The following is a 20,662-nucleotide window of genomic DNA, read 5'->3' on the forward strand; positions in this document are numbered from 1 at the left end:
GTTGCTTAACCCCTGATGGCTCAGAATCACAAATGGATTTTTTTAGTTCACTGGTAATTCAAAAAAAAAAAAAAAAAAAAAGACAAAAATTGTTGAGGGTCACACAGAAAATTATTGTTTTTTTTAAATTTTCAGTGAAGTAAAAAAAAAAAAGAGTTATGTGAAGCGGATAGTAGGGGTGCTGAGAGCCATTGAACCAAACTGTAAACTCTGTATATAATGGAAACCACTTCAAGCCCAGCACCCCTAGTTTGAGCACCTATGGTTGTGTTTCAAATGAAACATTTAGTTTCAATTTCAAGCATTTTAATGCTTTTAAAAAAATAACTAAAATTAAGGGAAACTACAAAGTTAAGCCATCGTGAATAAAAAACAAACAAACGTTCTGTTTCAACAATTTGTTTTTTGTGGATTTTTTTTAGGGTTTTCTTGTTTGGTTGGTTATATTTTTGACCAAAATAATTCAGTGAAATTGACACAAATTCATAATATTACAGTATTGCTGAATCTGCGTTCACCCCCCCCCACACACACACACCAAAGTTGTGGTAAAAAAAAATCACCTACCTATATCAAGGACAGCACTTTTGGGGAACATCACCATATTTTTAGGTGCTGATCTAAAGCCCACCTCTATGACTTTTGGGTCAGGTACTTACTTCCCAGAATTGTATTCCCAGAGATTTTAATTTGAAATACTGCACTTCTCTAGATACAGTTGCTGATTTTTTTGGCAACCACACACATCATTCCAGTACCACTGCCATCAGCACAATGCCAATAATGATAATCAAGTATGTACATGGTATTTCAGGGTACTAACATGGGGCTGTGCATCATTTACACATCTTTGGGATTCAATTTTCAAAATTGGTTGAGAAGTTAAAAAGATGGCATTAGAAATTCAATATTTTGTTAATTTTGAGTTGTGCTAACAAATTACACCGAACATTTGAATTAATCAAGAAGACACTGTGGTTTTCAAAGGACGCTAAAACTCCCAGCTCCTAGTGAATTTCACTTCAGTAGGAGTTGGACACTAATCTCTCTTAGCCTCTATAAAAATGTCCACCTATTTGTTTATTACAGTAGGTGGAGGTTTTTTTCATTCATTACTGTTTCCATGATATGGGGAGAAAGTCAGGTAGAGAAATACACATTTCTACTAGATTCAACTAGACCACTTTTCCTGTAACACGTGCAAAATTTGGAAGGTTGGGTAATATAGTAACAAAGGAATTTGTGTTGTTTTATATATTCAAAGTCCATGTATTTTCCCACAAAGGAAAAAAAAAACATTAAGCTGTGAACACAGCCAAAGAATGCAAAAGCCATGACGTAGGAGAAGAACGTTTATCACGTTTATGATATTGGAGCAGAAAGATTATCAGGCGTCAATGAGTGGTGAAACTTTAGGATTGACAAACATCCAAGTTAACTGCATGAGAATAGCTCCTGGGCCAAAGACAACCCTGGGGAGAATTCACTGATGTAAATCCAGTTACACCAGAAGTGAATTTGACCCTCTCTGTTCAGATCATTTCCATTGACCTTTGAGGCACCTAATCAGCTGGCAACCACAACTGTACTCCTCTTTGCTTATGAAACTTGCAGTTCAAATTTTCTGCTGTATTTTAATTCCATTGTGATAATCTAATGTTGAGTTTGTGTCTATTCAGCTATTGCAGAAGCCACACTAATCATTCACAGTCACATTTAGCTGGGGAAACTTAGACACTGGCATATAGTACAACCATGGGAAGGAACTGAATAAAGGAGAATGTTTTGATTCTTAAATCAAACATGTAATAACATCATAAATGAGGGACTATGCATGATGTTAGGAAAAAGAAGGAGGTAGGGATAGTTCCATAGAACAGAGGCCTTTATTTAATACAACAGTGACAGCAAGAACGACTCCTTTAGAGCATTTCCATCTGGTCCTCCCACTCCTTTCTCAATTACCGTAGTTCTCTTCTATTTAATGATGAAGTACCCTCTTTTTTTTATACAAGGAAGACAGTCCTGTGTTTGCTAGTTCAACCACAGTCTCATGTGGCCTTCTCTGGGTTCCTTTTAAATATACCTGAGTGAAACTAGTAAACATTTTAAAACTGAATTTTGTACCTATTTCATTTACTTATTTCATGTAATGCTTGAACTCATTACATTGTGCTTTGCTGAAATGTTTTAGGACTCAGATTATTTTGTTTATGAATCAGCTTCAAAAACCTCACTTCCTAAATTCAAAATTCTTGATTTTGAAATCCCACACATTTTGGCTATCACATGGTAGCATCCACACAGCCATCTTTGGAAATTTTCACTTGTGGAGAAAAGACAGGGAGTTATAAAGCTACATGTAGTCTGTCACACATATATAGATGTCATGGAGTAGTCCCCTGTGATTACCTTCAGGACCTTAACTACAGACCACAGCCACCTCAGGTCTCCTTCACCACTACCATGTTTTATTGTAGTTTATATTTACAGTGAATCACCAGCTTCCCATCTGCTTCTGAGGAAGGGTACAATAGTAGCAGCAGCCAGTCCTGCCTGCTTCTACCTTCCATCAAATTCCCTGCACTTCCCTCCTGCCTGCTTATTAGGCCTACTTGCTGGGGTTACTTCCAGCCAATTAGCACCTCTGATGTATTCCTACCTAGTTAATTGGGCTTGGCCAACTTCCTGTCTTTCAATCAGAACTCAGTACGGTAAACAGGTGAGGATTTGAGAGACAGGGTGCTGAGTTAGCACCTAAGTCACACCCTATTACAGTATAACACACACACACACACACACCCCAGATGAGGTTGAAAGCAGGCAGAGATACATTTTCTGTGGTTTTACCTAAACAAACGGCACAGGGATCTTTATCACATCCCGTATCCCGTAGACCCAACTGACTATTGTCTCACCAGTACAGAGAGCCAAGCGGAGGTATCAAGGGATATGTCTCCACTGCAGCAGAGGGCGTGCCTCCCAGCCTATGTAGTGCACTCAAGGTAGTGTGCTAAAAATAGTGTGGATGTTGCAGCATGGAAGGTGGCATGGGCTAGATATCCAAGTACAAGTATGCCTGACCACCCCAGAGCCAGACTTGGGTGGCTATCTTGTGCCATCCTCTGTGACACACTTGTTATTTTTAGCATGCTAGTAGAACCAGTCAGGTAGAGCCAGCTGAAGCATAGACATACTCAAGGTGCCAGCTGACGTTAAAGCTCCCAGAGCTTGGCAGTGGTGATAGTTACTGTTATTGCTTATTAAAGTTATGGGTTGGCAGCAGATAAAGTACCGTGTTTTTCAGCTGCATCCTACAGTGTGAAAAATAATTAACTGTACACTATAATTACAAAGGTAATATTACAAAGGCATTCCGGCCTTCACGGCTGTGATGTCTACAAAAGCCCAGATGATCATTGTTCAGCTAGTTTGCAGTGACTACTGTTGTTCACGCTGATCAGTATCACTTCATTGTTTTTGTGCTCCACCCATCTGTGCATTTTAGCCATCTGTTCTTGCATGTATTATATGTAAATTGTAAGCTCTTTGGAACAAGGACCGTCTCTTTGTTATATGTTTGTACAGCACCTTGCACAATGGAGCCCCAGTCTCTAGGGACTACTACAATACAAATAAATAGATAAATTACATGCACATCCCTGCACTGAAATAGCCACATGGCATGTAAAAGCACACTGTAAGCCAGCAATCTACTGCGAGGGGAGACCTCATGAAGGCCAGGCATTGGTTGCCTATCTGAACTATTAGCAGGCCTCTGTTTCCCCAGTATCCTATTCTACCTCTTCTTGGTGTTGCCTTTTTGTGGGAAAAGAATAGTCCTGCACCTCTCTCTGGTGTCTTTGGTTAATGAACCTTCTCCCCTCCTATCTTTGAGGGGCTGTCAGGCAAACCCACTCCCACCCTCTCCATCAAAATACTTATGTACAATACTGACCAACTGCCCCATTCCCTTCTCTCCTGGACTTTTCTCCTCTACTGGTGGCTAGCAGCTGTAATCCCACTGGTGACTACCATCTTTGAGGATGACCCTATTCTTCTCTTTTCTTCCTCTTATGTAACAGCAGCAGCAGCCACTCATACTGAATGTAGGAGTGATCCCATTGACTTCCCTAGGACTGCTTGTGTGAGCAAAATTAAGTATGTGCATTCACATTTGCAGCATTAAAGCTGAAATCCTCTCTACCCAAAACCATTCATTGCTTCACTCACTCATTTAGGGTATGTTGAAGCTTCTACGAAATTGACTTCCACCGTTCTCTTTAACATCATCTATCGCTTTTTTTTTTAAAGACTAAATAAAATATGCAAATTTTCATTTTGTCAAGATGATATTTGTCTCTGTTTCCAGCCCCTTATTACACTGAACACTATAAGAAATCATAGCTTTGCCAAAGTAAGGACTTCAGAAGTACATCAGAATGGGGCTCATACACTGTGTACATAAGATCAGGTTCCGAGGGCAGGCTGAACTGAGAGTCTCCTTGCTACTCCCTGCCTCCAGCAAGAGGAACTCTTTCTAGCGGTAGCTGGATGTCAGTTCCCTAACACCACCAGCTTTTCAGCCACTCAAGAACGTGTCAACTGTGCTAACCCTAACTTCACCTTTCAGGTTAACAACAGTTGCACCCCACTCCCCGAGTCCCTTTTAAGCACTCCCTTGTGATATCCAGCCCAGACACTGGCTACTCACATAAATGATCCTCTGCACCCAAAGGAGCAGTATACCCCAAATTAGCAGTTTTACTTTAAGCCACCTCTACTGTAAACCACACAGCACTTGCGAACGCTTAATATAATAAACAAACTTCATTTGTTTTATTATAAGAAAAAAAATAAAGTTTTAAGTAGAAGTGATAAAAGGTGATGGAAGATCGTTACAGCAGAAAACAAAATCATAACATACATACCTGGGTCTATTTTTATCTATAGTTACCATTCCTACCTAACAAAATAGGCGTTTCCCTCAAAGTTCAGTCTGTTGCAGAGCTGGCTGGTGTCACAAGAACAAGGATCCAAATGTTCATGAAAGCCTCTCCCCTCCTTAAGGGGTTTCCTGAGTGAGTGGATCCAGAGTGCCTCTTCCTACACTCTGTTTCACTGAAACAGTTTTTTGTCTTTATTCATAGCCAGGGTGGGCTCCTGCCTGCTGTAATGTTCCTTTCCACATCCAGATGGTTTTGATCATTTTCAGTTGTCTTGGCTGGTTTTCTATTGACTGTGCAGGGATGTGGCAAGGATAGACAATAGAACCCTGCATCACCTTGCTGGCTGACATGGGAGGGTAACAACTCCCTCTTGCTTGAATGAGTCATCATCAAGACACATTACCTTCTCCTGACTAATATCTATTCCAAGTCCATAACACATATGTTGAATATAAATGTATTATTCCTTAACTATTATCCACATACATCTCAAGCAATTATGAATCTTGACATGATATGAGCTTTCTGTAGGAGCCTTACATGCTACTTTTTATGGACAAATATCCTGTAAGACGTGTTTGGTGTAGGGAGGTTTGTCAGGCCTGAGTGAGAGTTGTCTGCAAAGAACAGGGGACCTTTGGCAAAGAGTCTCTGTCCCACATGGACATATAAAAATGAAATAAAAAGTCTATAACACCGTCCTTCATTAAGGGATTCAAAGTGTGATGCATTTGTGGGGAAGGGAAGGAAATGGTGACCTTCTCCCCATACATCTGATTTTCCTTCTTTTTTACCTCCTGAAGAGTAAAAATAATGCAATGTATTGTGACATTATGTCCATCATGTCACAAACTGGTTTTCAATTGTGGACAAATTACTATCTTTTGGACAACATCAGAACCTATGGGGCCTGAAGAGATTGCTGTTGTAGAAGCAGTGGAATAGATCCCTGCAGTACAGTCTGCTCTACTTTCTGCTGATTATGCAAGCAACAAGGACATTGTTGATGTAGTCAAGTGAACGGTGAATGGCAGGACTGAAGTTTAACCAGTGTTTTGATACCATGCCCATCATACATGGCAAATAAAACAAACGTGCAATTGTAGCTCTTTTGAGCTTTTCAAAGGGTTTAGAAATCCAAATTAATCGGAGAATAAGCTCCAGATATACACAGTAAAAGTTTATGAAATTAGAGTTGGGATGAAAATATATCTAATACATTATTCAGGTGGGGAAAACAACATTAAAATAATGTCATTTTCCCTACCTGAATAATTTAAGTCTTACTGGCATAAAAATAGAGACACAAGTCTGTTATGGTTGCCTTAATTCTAAGGAGTTTAGAAATCATAACATGAATGTAATATAACCCAATGTTTTGAGCCTACTCCCCACTCTGGTTACAAAGCATCATTAGTCAAATCCTGACCTATTCTGCTATCCTCACAGAAGGAAGAACAGCTATAAAGTCCTGTCTGAAATATCATCTGCAGAACCACAGTGCTTTGCAGAAAGGCTCCTTTTTTTCAGTTGGGCTTAAGCTTGGTCAAACCTATTCATATATCTTGCTTTATTTAGGTATCCGTGGGGAAGAGACTGGCTTTCACTCTGTTTTATATCTATGCAGTTCTGGTGTGGGCCTCTAGATGCAATTATGACAGCTGTCATCTTGGCAAAAATACCAGGGACTGAACTGGGGACCTCCAGAGCTAAAAGCATGAGGTAAAGAGCCTAGTAACTCATCATTTGGCTGTGGCGTTGCACACAGGGGGACTTGTAACAGTCACCAGTTGGCTGACTACTTTTTCTGCTCACAGGAAGCTCCTCCTGAGTGTTTGAGACCCACAGTGATTCAAATCCCCGCTCAGGTTGCCAAATTTCCAATTTCTTAAAACTGGACCCAAGAGCTATCGTCAACATTTTCTGCACCAAATACTTATCAGCATATACACTAACAGGCACAACAGACTCACAGCTGCAATGGAGATACTAGCAAGATACAGTTACAAAAGGGGTGGATGAGTGAGACTAGGGGAGACAGGAAACTGGCTTTTACTTGCCATTGTTGGCATACACTTCAGAGGAAAGAAATTCTTGCGTTTGTTGCAGCACTTGCTTTCCAAGGCAGAACTTGGGCACCTGGAGGGGGCTCCAGCCCTACATTATCCACAATGTCCTGCCCTGAAGCGCCACATTGATAGAATGGCTTCAGATTGAAAGCACAGGAGCTTCCTTTAGCAATCCCACCCTCCTCCCCCAGCAATGCAAAACAATGCTGGGCTGCTGGGACAAGCTAGAGTGGAGACTCCCTGTTCATGAGAAGTGGGTACATTTGCCCTTTACCCAAACACCCCCCCCAACCAAATGCTCAACTCAGCATAAATATAAGGGAGGCTGAAAGGGACCATGTCTCTCCTGCTCTGTCCAGTTGTGGCTCTGAGGCAAAGTGTTTTCAGGGAGTGATGGGGACAGGAAGCTTCCTAGCAGCCAGGGAAGGTTCTCAGAGGTGGGTCTGACCTGGCCCTGGGAGCAGCCCATGCAGCGGAAGGGGAAGCTTCCTCCAGCTCTGCCCATCCCTGGCTCTGGAGCCAGCACTCAATAGTTAAAAGGGCCTTGGCTGGGGGGAAAAGCAGGGCAACAATGGAATTGTAGTAACTTGATATTTGGTGTCCGGTCAATATTACTGACTGCACAGGTACCCTTAAAACCAGACTTTACAGTTGGAAAAAAAGACACCTAGAAACCCTAATCCCCACTGGACCCCCCACTTATGTGATGGCCTTCATCTTGGCCAACACATGGGGACTGAACCAGGGTCCTGTAGAACTAAAAGCATGTGTGTACAAACCAAGCCTGGGGGCAGGGGGAAATGCTTTAACAACTCATCCACTGAGCATTACCAGGGAGGGGGACCTGTAATATATACTCCTATAATTATTAGGTCTGCTTATTACCAGAGTACACCAAATCCTAAGCTTCCAGTAGTGTTCTAGCTGTACCATGATTTAAGTGCAAGCACTGTCGTACTTCAACAGCTAGACCTTAGCCCTGGTGGGTTCCAATAGCCCCTCAGACACACAGTGAAGGGAGAGGTTTTTACTAGGGCTGTCAGGAAAGGGAAAGTTGGCAAATACCCTAGGTGCCGAGGCTTAAACAGTTACACTTCAAAATGAGCAATGATGGTAAATGTCTGGGCCCTGAGCAATTCAGTGACCAGTCAAGTCTCTTCAGGCCGAGTGCGTGGGATGCCATCCCCAGTCCAGTCTCTGTTCAAGCAAATAGGAGCCTTCTGTTTCTAGGCCATGTTCACTTGGTGTTTCTTTTTGGGCCTCTGCACTGGCTTCCTGCTCAGGCACTGCACCCAGCTGTAACTTCCATCACTCACATGACTGTGTGTACACCTCCTGGGGCGGGGAGGGGGGTCTCTGCATTCCAGCTTCTCCACAGCTACAGGCTCACCATTCAGGGACTGCTTCCCTTCCTTCTCCCTGGCAGGGAGAAAGAGAAGTACAGTGGAGAGGGGGCTGATGAGCAACAGTCCTTTCTTAGCAGGTCCATTATATTCATCACTGAGTTACACAATTGTAATACAAACAAATAATAAATTATAGACCTCAAAGGACATAAGAGGGACATGGCAAGCAGGTATGTTATCCTTATTGGCCAGTTCCTAACATACTGGATATGTCTAAGCTGGATCACAAGGCGTGACTTCAGCATGTGTAGACATACTGGAGCTAGCTTTGCTCTAGCTCGAGCAAAGCTAGCTCGACTAACAACAGAATGTAATTAAAGCAGCATGAGCAGCAGCTTGGGCTAGCCCCTAGAGTACATACACCTATGTGGTTGTACTCAGGAGACTAGCCTGTGCCTCCACCCCAGTTGTTGCAGCTACAGTGCTTGTAATGGGGTCGCACTCACCTCTTGTGAGCATGCCCTGTCTGAGTGCAAATGCCTGCACTCTCTCTGTCTGTGGTGGGTCTTTGATGATTCAGCCCTCTGTCTACATCACACACAATCTGTATGAGAAATAAAACTCCCTTCTAGAGAAACAGTCTGCCAGGGGATCTAACCCTGTACCCCTCAGCTGGGCTTCCTTTCCCTATAGCCCTTCCTGGACTCAGAAAGAGTTCAGTTCCCCTTCTGGGGTGCATCAGAGTCCAGGCCACTTTCCCAGTGGCTGGAGGGGTAGAACCTCTTCTCCAGGTCCCAACCCAGGGGCCCTAAAGACAGCAGCCATCTGCCATGTCCCTTTAACAATGCTGCATTGCTGCTATGATTCCCTGGGACTCTTCCTCACAGCCCCAGCAGGTTCTTCACCCTTACCTCAGGGCCTTAGTCCTGGTTGAGTCCCGACCACCACCCTGGAGCTCCTTCTCACTCCCACAAGTCTCTTCCAGCACTGCTCTGTCCGAAGTCCCTGTAGCTCTCTGAGCCCAGCACACCATTCATACTTCACCAGCTCCAGCAAAGAACTGATCTCAGTCTGACCCTACCACTCTTCTTATAGTAGCTTGCTGGGCCTTGACTGGCTGTGTCCCACACAGCCACTCTAGGCAGCTTGGAGGAACTTCTCCACTGCCCGTTTCTCAGGCAAGGCCATGAGGCCTCTAGTGGGGGGGAGGGCCCTCAGGGCCTAGTCACCCCGTCACAGTGCTATTGTTACTTTAGCTTTGCTCTAGTTACAGCTCAGCTAGCTTGCTTGGGTACATCTACACATGCTGCAGTCACACCTCCCGAAAGAAGTGTAGCCATAACACACACAGTCTCCAGTTCCCAACGTGGCTGAAATGGGTGCATGTACTCTGTAGCTCTCCTCCACCCAGCAAAAATGGGAAAAGAAGACTATTTCTACTAGAGCTGGCCAGAATTCACCAGAAGCTGGTAAAGGGAATTGCATAAGATCTTTCACTCAGAATGGCTCACTGTGGTGCTGAGCTGACAGCATTAATTAATTGGCTCCCAAACAAACTGCATGAAGGGGAACAGGTACCCACCAAACATGTACCCACCAAAAAGTGTTTTGTGAATTTTAGGCAACTGCACCTGCAAGCCAGTTGCACTGCCAAGTTTGTACTTACGTTATAGCAGAAAGATTTCACAAATAAGGCCCTGATTTCTAAAGCGTGGCCTTCTGCCCAAGATGTATTTTGTACATTTGTGCGCTGTACTGTGTGTTTTTGAAACACTTAACAGGTACACATGCAAGGGTCAATTGTGTGCAAGTGACTGTGCACACACAAAGGAGGCTAGGACAGGCCTCCCTCAACAAATGAATCTCTGTAAGTACTAGACCTATTATCTCCTGCAAATGTAAACAAACCTGTTTCTCCGAACAATTGGCTTAACAAGAAGTAGGACTGAGTGGACATGCAGGCTCTAAAATTGTACATTGTTTTATTTTTGAATGCAGGTTTTTTTTTTACATAATTCTACATTTGTAAATTCAACTTTCATGATAAAGAGATTGCACTACAGTACTTGTATTAGGTGAATTGAAAAATACTGTTTCTGGTTTTTACAGTGCAAATATTTGGAATAAAAACTAAATATAAAGTGAGCAGTGTACACTTTGTATTCTGTGTTGTAACTGAAAACAATATATTTGAAAATGTAGAAAACATCAAAAATATTGAAATAAATGGTATTCTATTATTGTTTAACAGTGCGATTAATCACAGTTAATTTTTTTAATCGCTTTACAAGGCTACTAGAAAGTGGTATATCTCTTTTGGGTTAAGAAACCCAGACACATAAAAACAAAACAAAAGTTAGATTTGAATTAAAACTGATTTTTTTTCCATTTCTTGCCAACACCCACACCCCCTGCAAAAAAAAAAGTTGTTTGGGTCAAATAAAACATTTCAAACATCATCTGAAACAATCTTTTGAAGTTAAATGTTGATTCAAAACACTGGTTGAATAAATTTCAGCATGAAAAAAAATAATTTAACATTACTCCCCCCCTCCAAAAAAATCAGTTTTTTCATCCAAAACTCTTCATTGAATTCAAACCAAATTCAAAACATTTTTGTGCCCCCAAAAAATTCATTTTGGGTGAAGTTATTTGCCAAAAAATGTTTCACCAGCTCTAGTCATAATCCTTCCCTGAGCTTTGGCGAGTGCACATTTCATTTCCTTTTCATGCATTATCAATTATAAGAAAGGTTCTGCAGATGAAATTATAATCCCAGTTACACCTATGAGATACCATTGTCTTCAGATTTGGCCCAGGATGATACCTGTGCAGTGTTATCCCCCTCCCCCCCGACATTAGGTTTGCACAGGTGTAATTGACTGGAATTTGGTAAACAAATATGTTGTTAATGCACCCAAAAGAAGAGAACACAGCTGTCTATCATGTTGACTCTGCAGAGCTTACCAAATTAATGAGGGTTAGTCACTAAAGTAAGGAGATATGACTGACTATACACAGGAAACAAGGTTTGTTGCATAAGAAGGTGACAAGGTGGATGAGGTAATATTTTTTATTGGACCAATTTCTGTTGGTGAAAGAGACAAGCATTTGGTTACCCACTAACTCTCCTTCATCCTGTGCCTGCAGAGATGTTAATTGCTTACTTCAGTTTGAAAGGTTTCTAGCAACATGTGTCAACTCCTTATGCTTTACCATCTGTTCCATCTTCTATTTAGCTGTGACACTGAGCCCTGGTCTACACTAGGAGTTGAGGTTGAATTTAGCAGCATTAAATCGATTTAACCCTGCACCCATCCACACGATGAAGCCCTTTTTTCAACTTAAAGGGCTCTTTACTTACTCCATTTCCTTACTCCACCCCCGACAAGGGGATTAGCACTTAAATCGGCCTTGCCGGGTCGAATTTGGGGTACTGTGGACACAATTAGATGGTATTGGCCTCCAGGAGCTATCCCAGAGTGCTCCATTGTGACCACTCTGGACAGCACTCTCAACTCAGATGCACTGGCCAGGTAGACAGGAAAAGGCCCGTGAACTTTTGAATTTCAATTTCCTGTTTGCATGGTCAACTGCAGCTTGCCACGCTGGCCAGAGCTCATCAGCAGAGGTGACCATGATGGAGTCCCAGAATCGCAAAAGAGCTCCAGCATGGACCGAACGGGAGGTATGGGATCTGACCATTGTATGGGGAGAGGAATTCATGCTATCAGAACTCCATTCCAGTTTTCGAAATGCCAAAACATTTGTCAATATCTCCCAGGGCATGAAGGACAGAGGCCATAACAGGGACCCGAAGCAATGCCACGTGAAACTTAAGGAGCTGAGGCAAACCTACCAGAAAACCAGAGAGGCAAACGGCCGCTCCGGGTCAGAGCCCCAAACATGCCGCTTCTATGATGAGCTGCATGCCATTTTAGGGGGTTCAGCGACCACTACCCCAGCCGTGTTGTTTGACTCCTTCAATGGAGATGGAGGCAACACAGAAGCAGGTTTTGGGGACGAGGAAGATGATGATGAAGTTGTAGATAGCTCACAGCAAGCAAGCGGAGAAAACAGTTTTCCCGACATCCAGGAACTGTTTCTCACCCTGGACCTGGAGGCAGTCCCCCCCGAATCCACCCAAGGCTGCCTCCCGGACCCGCCAGGCAGAGAAGGGACCTCTGGTGAGTGTACCTTTTAAAATACTATACATGGTTTAAAAGCAAGCATGTTTAATGATTAATTTGCCCTGGCATTTGCGGCTCTCCTGGATGTACTCCCAAAGCCTTTGCAAAAGGTTTCTGGGGAGGGCAGCCTTACTCCGTCCACCATGGTAGGACACTTTACCACACCAGGCCAGTAGCACGTACTTGGGAATCATTGTAAAACAAAGCATTGCAGTGTATGTTTGCTGGCATTCAAACAACATCCATTTTTTACCTCTCTGTGTTACCTCAGGAGAGTGATATCATTCATGGTCACCTGGTTGAAATAGGGTGCTTTTGTTAAGGGGACATTCAGAGGTGCCCGTTCCCTGCTGGGCTGTTTGCCTATGGCTGAACAGAAATATTCCCCGCTGTTAGCCATGGGGAGGGGTGAGAGGCTAGCCACGTGGTGGGGGGGAGGCAAAATGCGACTTTGGAATGAAAGCACATGTATGTAATGTTAGCAGCAAGGTTTACCGTGAAAGAGTGTAACCATTGTTCTAGAAAATGTGTCTTTTTAAATACCACTGCCTCTTTTTTTTTCTCCACCAGCTGCATGTGTTTCAAGGATCACAGGATCTTCTCCTTCCCAGAGGCTAGTGAAGATTAGAAGGCAAAAAAAAACGCATTCGTGATGAAACGTTCTCTGAGTTCATGCTGTCCTCCCACACTGACAGAGCACAGACGAATGCGTGGAGGCAGACAATGTCAGAGTGCAGGAAAGTACAATATGACCAGGAGGAGAGGTGGCAGGCTGAAGAGAGGGCTGAAGCTGAAAGATGGCGGCAGAGTGAGGAGGCAGGACTCAATGCTGAGGCTGCTGGAGGATCAAACCAATATGCTCCAGTATGGTTGAGCTGCAGGAAAGGCAGCTGGAGCACAGACCGCCGCTACAGCACCTGTGTAACCAACCACCCTCCTCCCCAAGTTCCATAGCCTCCTCACCCAGGCGCCCAAGAACGCGGTGGGGGGCCTCCGGCCACCCAGCCACTCCACCACAGAGGATTGCCCAAGCAACAGAAGGCTGGCATTCAATAAGTTTTAAAATTGTAAACTTTTAAAGTGCTGTGTGGCCTTGTCCTTCCCTCCTCCACCACCCCTCCTGGGCTACCTTGGTAGTTATCCCCCTATTTGTGTGATGAATTAATAAAGAATGCATGAATGTGAAGCAACAATGACTTTATTGCCTCTGCAAGTGGTGATCGAAGGGAGGTGGGGAGGGTGGTTAGCTTACAGGGAAATAGAGTGAACCAAGGGGCGGGGGGTTTCATCAAGGAGAAACAAACAGAGCTTTCATACCGTAGTCTGGCCAATTATGAAACTGGTTTTCAAAGCTTCTCTGATGCGCACTGCACCCTCCTGTGCTCTTCTAACCGCCCTGGTGTCTGGCTGTGCGAAACCAGCAGCCAGGCGATTTGCCTCAACCTCCCACCCCACCATAAATGTCTCCCCTTTACTCTCACAGATATTGTGGAGCACACAGCAAGCAGTAATAACAGTGGAAATATTGGTTTCACTAAAGTCTAACCGAGTCAGTAAACTGCGCCAGCAAACTTTTAAAGGTCCAAATGCACATTCTACCACCATTCTGCACTTGCTCAGCCTGTAGTTGAACAGCTCCTGACTACTGTCCAGGCTGCCTGTGTACGGCTTCATGAGCCATGGCATTAAGGGGTAGGCTGGGTCCCCAAGGATAACTATAGGCATTTCAACATCCCCAGTGGTTATTTTCTGGTCTGGGAATAAAGTCCCTTCCTGCAGCTTTTGAAACAGACCAGAGTTCCTGAAGATGCGAGCGTCATGTACCTTTCCTGGCCATCCCACGTTGATGTTGGTGAAACGTCCCTTGTGATCCACCAGTGCTTGCAGCACTATTGAAAAGTACCCCTTGCGGTTTATGTACTTGCCGGCTTGGTGCTCCGGTGCCAAGATAGGGATATGGGTTCCGTCTATGGCCCCACCACAGTTAGGGAATCCCATTGCAGCAAAGCCATCCACTATGACCTGCACATTTCCCAGGGTCACTACCCTTGATATCAGCAGATCTTTGATTGTGTTGGCTACTTGCATCACAGCAGCCCCCACAGTAGATTTGCCCACTCCAAATTGATTCCCAACTGACCGGTAGTGGTCTGGCGTTGCAAGCTTCCACAGGGCTATTGCCACTCGCTTCTCAACTGTGAGGGCTGCTCTCATCTTGGTATTCATGCGCTTCAGGGCAGGGGAAAGCAAGTCACAAAGTTCCATGAAAGTGCCCTTACGCATGCGAAAGTTTCGCAGCCACTGGGAATCGTCCCAGACCTGCAACACTATGCGATCCCACCAGTCTGTGCTTGTTTCCCGGGCCCAGAATCAGCATTCCACCACATGAACCTGCCCCATTAGCAATATAATGCCCACATTGGCAGGGCCCATGCTTTGAGAGAAGTCTGTGTCCATGTCCCCATCACTTACGTCACCGCGCTGACGTCGCCTACTTGCCCGGTTTCGCTTTGCCAGGTTCTGGTGGTGCATATACTGCTGAATAATGCATGTGGTGTTTAATGTGCTCCTAATTGCTAAAGTGAGCTGAGCGGGCTCCATGCTTGCCATGGTATGGCGTCCGCACAGAAAAAAGGCGCGGAATGATTGTTTGCCGTTGCTCTGACGCAGGGAGGGGTGACTGACGACATGGCTTACAGGGTTGACTTACAGGGAATTAAAATCAACAAAGGCGGTGGCTTTACATCAAGGAGTATTTCAGGCAGGACTTCACGGAGGGACAGAGGGAGTGGGGAGCAAATGAGTACAAAACAAATCTGGTCTATTTCTTGTTTTGATCCACTCCATCTATCTTTTACATCTTTGGCTGGCAGCAGATGGTGCAGAAGGACTGCAAGCCATCCACATCTCTTGGCTGCTCGGCAGAAGATGGTACAATAGGACTGCTAGCCGTCTTCATCTCCTGCTTGCCCGCAAAAGATGGTACAATAGGACTGCTAGCCATCCATATTGCCTGCCTGCTCACCAAAAGATGGTAGAATAAGATTGCCTGCAGGACTAAAGAGAGTGACCTGGTCGAGTCACTCCTAATGTAGTCCCTGCACCCCTGTCTGCCCAGGCACTCCCGGCCGATGTGGCCAGGAGCACCTCGGACATGATGATGACGGTTACCAGTCCTCTTGTACCGTCTGCTGCCACAAGGCAATGGGTTGCTGCTGCTGTGTAGCAATGCAGTACCGCGTCTGCCAGCACTGAGGAGACATACGGTGACAGTGAGCTGAGCGGGCTCCATGCTTGCCGTGGTATGGCGTCTGCACAGGTAACTCAGGAAAAAAGGTGCAAAACGATTGTCTGCCGTTGCTTTCACAGAGGAAGGGAGGGAGGGAAGGAGGGCCTGATGACATGTACCCAGAACCACCTGAGACAATATTTTTTGCCCCATCAGGCATTGGGATCTCAACTCAGAATTTCAATGGGCAGCAGAGACTGCAGGAACTGTGGGATAGCTACCCACAGTGCAACACTCCGGAAGTCGACACTAGCCTCAGTACTGTGGAAGTACTCTGCCGAGTTAATGCATTTAATGCACTTAGAGCATTTTGTGTGGGGACACACACAATCGACTATTTAAAAACAATTTCTAAAAAAACGACTTCTATAAATTTAACCTAATTTTGTAGTGTAGACATACCCTGAGTATCTTTCACAGTCCTCTGTGGAGCCTGAAAGCTTGTCTCTTTCACCAACAGAAGTTGGTACAATACAAATATTACCTCACCCACCTTGTGTCTCTCATATCCTGTGACCAACATGGCTACAACACTGCATAAGAAGGTGGTGGTTATACATAGTAACTTTGCATAACAGAACTAAATTTAAGAATGGAAATATATATTTAAAGAAATATATCATCTTGTGCTTCATTTTTAGATCATGGCACGTTCTCTGTAGACATACTGAAATCCTTGTGGCATCATCACCTCACTTTGGAACCCCACCATAATGGAGTCATCGTGATATCCCTATGGATTTGCATTGAAAGTATTTTGCTATCACAGCCTCATATTGTAATGGCTTCATAATGGAGTCCCCTTAGAGTTATATTGAAATCATTTTGCCATCATTATCTCACATCGTAAATGGCATCATAATGGGGTCTCCATTAAAGACTTGCATTAAAACCTTATTGAAATTATTACTATGATGTTAACTTCCCACCCAAGTGATTGGGGATGTAGCTTGGAAAATTACTCTTCATGTTCACTTACTTTGGGAAGTGGCCTTTAGTATTGCTAATATAATATATTTTGTTCATTTGTTATGCTGTTTCCACTATAATTGTAATGTTTACTGATCTCTAGTATGCTTTAAACAGTTTGTTCTTGTAGCCACTGTTTTTTTGTTTGTATACTTTACTTCTTTTTTGAATGCACACACAACATTTCTAGGACCTTCTAAATAAAAAATGCCACCACTGAAGACTTCAGTAATATTGGTTTTAAAAGTACAAGTTTTCTATATTTCAATTTAGATGGCAGAAAGCAAATCTCAGTAAAAGAGACATCACAGACATTTCTACTATATAACTGAAAAGTGAGCTAATTTGAAACCATTTTGTATAAAAAAATAAAGTAAAATTTGCAGGTGGAAATATTAAGTTTTATAATATAAAAAGTTTCAGACACATTTTATTTAAAAACAGAGAGAGGTCACCATGAAACCCCCAGCCCAGCAGCCCAATGTTAAGGGCTGCTTGAAATTTAGATTCTGGTGTGAATTTTGAAGTTCTGCTCCATCTCTAAGTTTAAGCAATTAAGATAGCAAAGCCTTCAGATAGAGGAAATATAACAGAACCTAAGCTAGGAATCTTGGGATACGAAGGTACAGATCCTGCAACCATCCATATGTGCTTAAAGTTGAATTTAGGAGAGTACTCACATGCTTAAAGTTAAACACATGTGTAAGTGATTGCAGGATTGGGACCAAAGCATGCATTGACACTACACATTTTTGTACCCATTTTCCACAGCTTCACTGTTGTTAGTCACAATATAAGAGCTAGTGTAGATTGTGGAACTTTTACAATGGTGTGGCGTGAGGTTTCATTTTATTATGGTTCGGGCTGAATCTTATATAGGTCAGGTGTGGCTGCCACCTTCCATTCAAAATAAATTTAAAGATGTCATTTAAACCAGGTTCTGAAAGTTTAGCAACAGCAAACAAAACATAGGCACATGGAAATGGTAAAAGGAAGGTGAATCATGTGGCCCAAGGGGTTTTAAATGCAGGTGCTAGGGTTTTGATTGCTGGAACTTGTGTATGCATCAGAGAGATACAAGACAAACTGAAGTAAAACAGATTGGGAGAGACTAAAGACTTGTCTAGATGGTCATTTAGTGTGCAGCAAGCCAGAGTCTGAGAATACAACATTCTTGCCTGATGCACACTAACTGGCCATGTGAACCCTGCTGCTTCACAGTGAAAGTTCCATAGTGCAAAACTGTATGTCAAAATGCACCACAGTGCATTGTGACCAATTAGTGTGTGATAGTCTAGTGCACTGTAGATTTACACCCTGGTTTGCCATGCACTAACTGACCTGGTAGACAACCTCTGAGAGATAACCTGGACAAGCACTGTTTATGACCCTAGAAGAAGCTGCGGCTTCTGGGTTTGGTGCCATCTAAAGAGGCTTGGGGTTGTAAGCAAACAAAGTCTCCTTTTGGTTTTAGTTGCTCCTATATTTGGAGAAGCAAGAGTTTGTATAATCCTCGTAATTAAACAAGATTGCATCAAACAAAATATCACACTCCATTGTCAGTTTCTACCCCCAGCTGAAACATCTGTACATCTTCAAACTTTGACTCACTGCTCAGGTCAAAAAGGGGTAACAATGGCTTTGACAGCACTCATGCAGCTGCACCAGTGCTGGAAAATGGGAATGAAACTTTGCAGCACAGATAAATCCTAGCAGTAAAACCCTATTGCTGTATTTGTCAGGATGAACATTCTTGTATATTACTAAACAGAAATTAAAGGATGTCCCAGAGGATACAGTATCAGACCTGTGTGGGAGGTTTAGTTGCTGAAAATTACTCAAGGGATAAATACTGCACTTACGTTATTTTGTGTCTTAGTGGCAGGAAGGAAAATGTTAGAGGTGTTTGTGTCACTGGCTGCAAATGCTTGGAATAACCTTACGACTACCAGGGGTAACAGGAGGAAGTCTCAATAATAATCAGAGTTGTTATAGAGGAGGGGAACTTGCCAGATATTAAGGTTTAAGTACCTGAATGTTCAAGTTTTGGTAATACCTTATTGTAGGTGGAAATTAATTAGTGCTAAATTGCAACAGAACCCCTAAAGGATTATATATTACAACCCACTGAATACCAGGAGAATTCATAGTGATTAATGGTATTATACTAAATACCAAAGCAAGGAAGAGACATTTTTACTGCCTGTCATAAAGGTTTGCACAGTTTCTTTCAACCTACTGTGATCTGTACTTTTAAAGTCTTTTATTTAAGGAAAGGGTTGTTTCTTTAGTGGTTTTAGAATGTCAGCAGATGTTATGTATTCTTTCTGGATAACCATCCCCCCCAAAAGCAGTTCATCTCCATCCCAGACAGATGGGCTCTTTATCCTTTCAGCTAGTGCAAAAGTGGTTCTTGCAAATAAAACAAACAAACAAACAAACAAACAAACAATCAACCCAAGCATTAGTAACACTCTAGTTCTATGTTAGAAAGTGAACAGGGCCTGGGTCATAGAGTGAAGTGACTCATCTTCAGTGTGATGGTGAGAGAGCATCTGTAACTTTCTCACATACCCAGACCTTGAGATTTGGCAAGATGGTTGATCAAAAAGCTGACAATTTTGGAAAAAGTGCTGGATTCTGCACCTGAATTATACCGTCATTTTTTTTTTTTTTTGGTTTGTTCTGCTGGTATCAGTAACTCTTTTAAAACTGTGAATAAACTGAGACATCAGTTAGGACTCCACTGTTAAGATTGTGTTGAGATTTACACTTAGAGCAGGATTAAATCTTATTCACTTTAACAATTCAGGGTTCAGGGTGTGAGAGGGGGCTCTGAGCTGGGGAAGGGGGTCAGGGCTCTGGGCTGGGGGTGCAGGCTCTGGGGTGGGGCCTAGGAATAAGGGTTTGGGGTGCAGGAAGGGGTTCCAGGTTTGGGCGGCGCTCAGGGCTGGGGCAGGGGATTGGGGTGCAGGGTTGGGGCATGAACTTACTTCCAGCAGCTCCTGGGCAGCAGCGCAGCCCGGGTGCAGAGGCAGGCTTCGGGCCTGTCCTGGTATTTGGACTGCGCTGTGCCCCAAAAGCGGCTAGCAGCAGGTCTGGCTCCTAGGCTGAGGCATGCAAGCAGCTTCGTGCAACTCTCATCTACAGGTACCGTTCCCCCCAGCTTTATTATATTGCTGGGTAGGAAGGCCCTCACAAGACGTCTCTCAGCTCCGCTGCTACTCACTACATCATTTCTCACAACACAGTTCTATGTTTATGTTGTCTCTCACAGCAAAGTCCTCATAAGAAGGGAATGAAGAGCAAAATCTTAGCAGTCCCAGCTGCTTGCAAATGAGCTTTTTTGCCACACAGTAAGAACTCTTTCCCTCTCTCTCAGCCTCTTTGAGAGCTCTCTACCACCTAACATCCAAATTCCTGTATAGTTATGGTGATTCCTCAACTATCACTAAAGGAAGTGTGGGTAGATAGCCTATGGAAATGAAGCTGTATATGGCAGATTTTTTCACCAATAGAGGGAGTACAGAGCTCTTTCTCCTCAAGCTTCCGGTCCTGCTTTGAGCAGGGGGCTGGACTAGATGACCTCCTGAGGTCCCTTCCAACCCTGATATTCTATGATTCTATGATTCTGTGATATGGCTTACAGAAAGCAACAGATTTTCAGCTGGTGTAAATCAGCATAGCTGTGTTGGCTACAGCTGAGATTCTGGCCCAGAAAGAGGTATTCACTTTATTCATCAGAACCCAGTTGATCTCAACCTAGCAAAGCTGATGGAGTGCTCATGCTACAAGTTACAGTGGTGATTTGATCACAGTTTATAAGTACCTTCGTGGGAAAGAAATATTT

Source organism: Lepidochelys olivacea (genome assembly GCF_965140295.1).
Source record: "Lepidochelys olivacea isolate rLepOli2 genome assembly, chromosome: 2".
NCBI lineage: Eukaryota > Metazoa > Chordata > Testudines > Cheloniidae > Lepidochelys > Lepidochelys olivacea.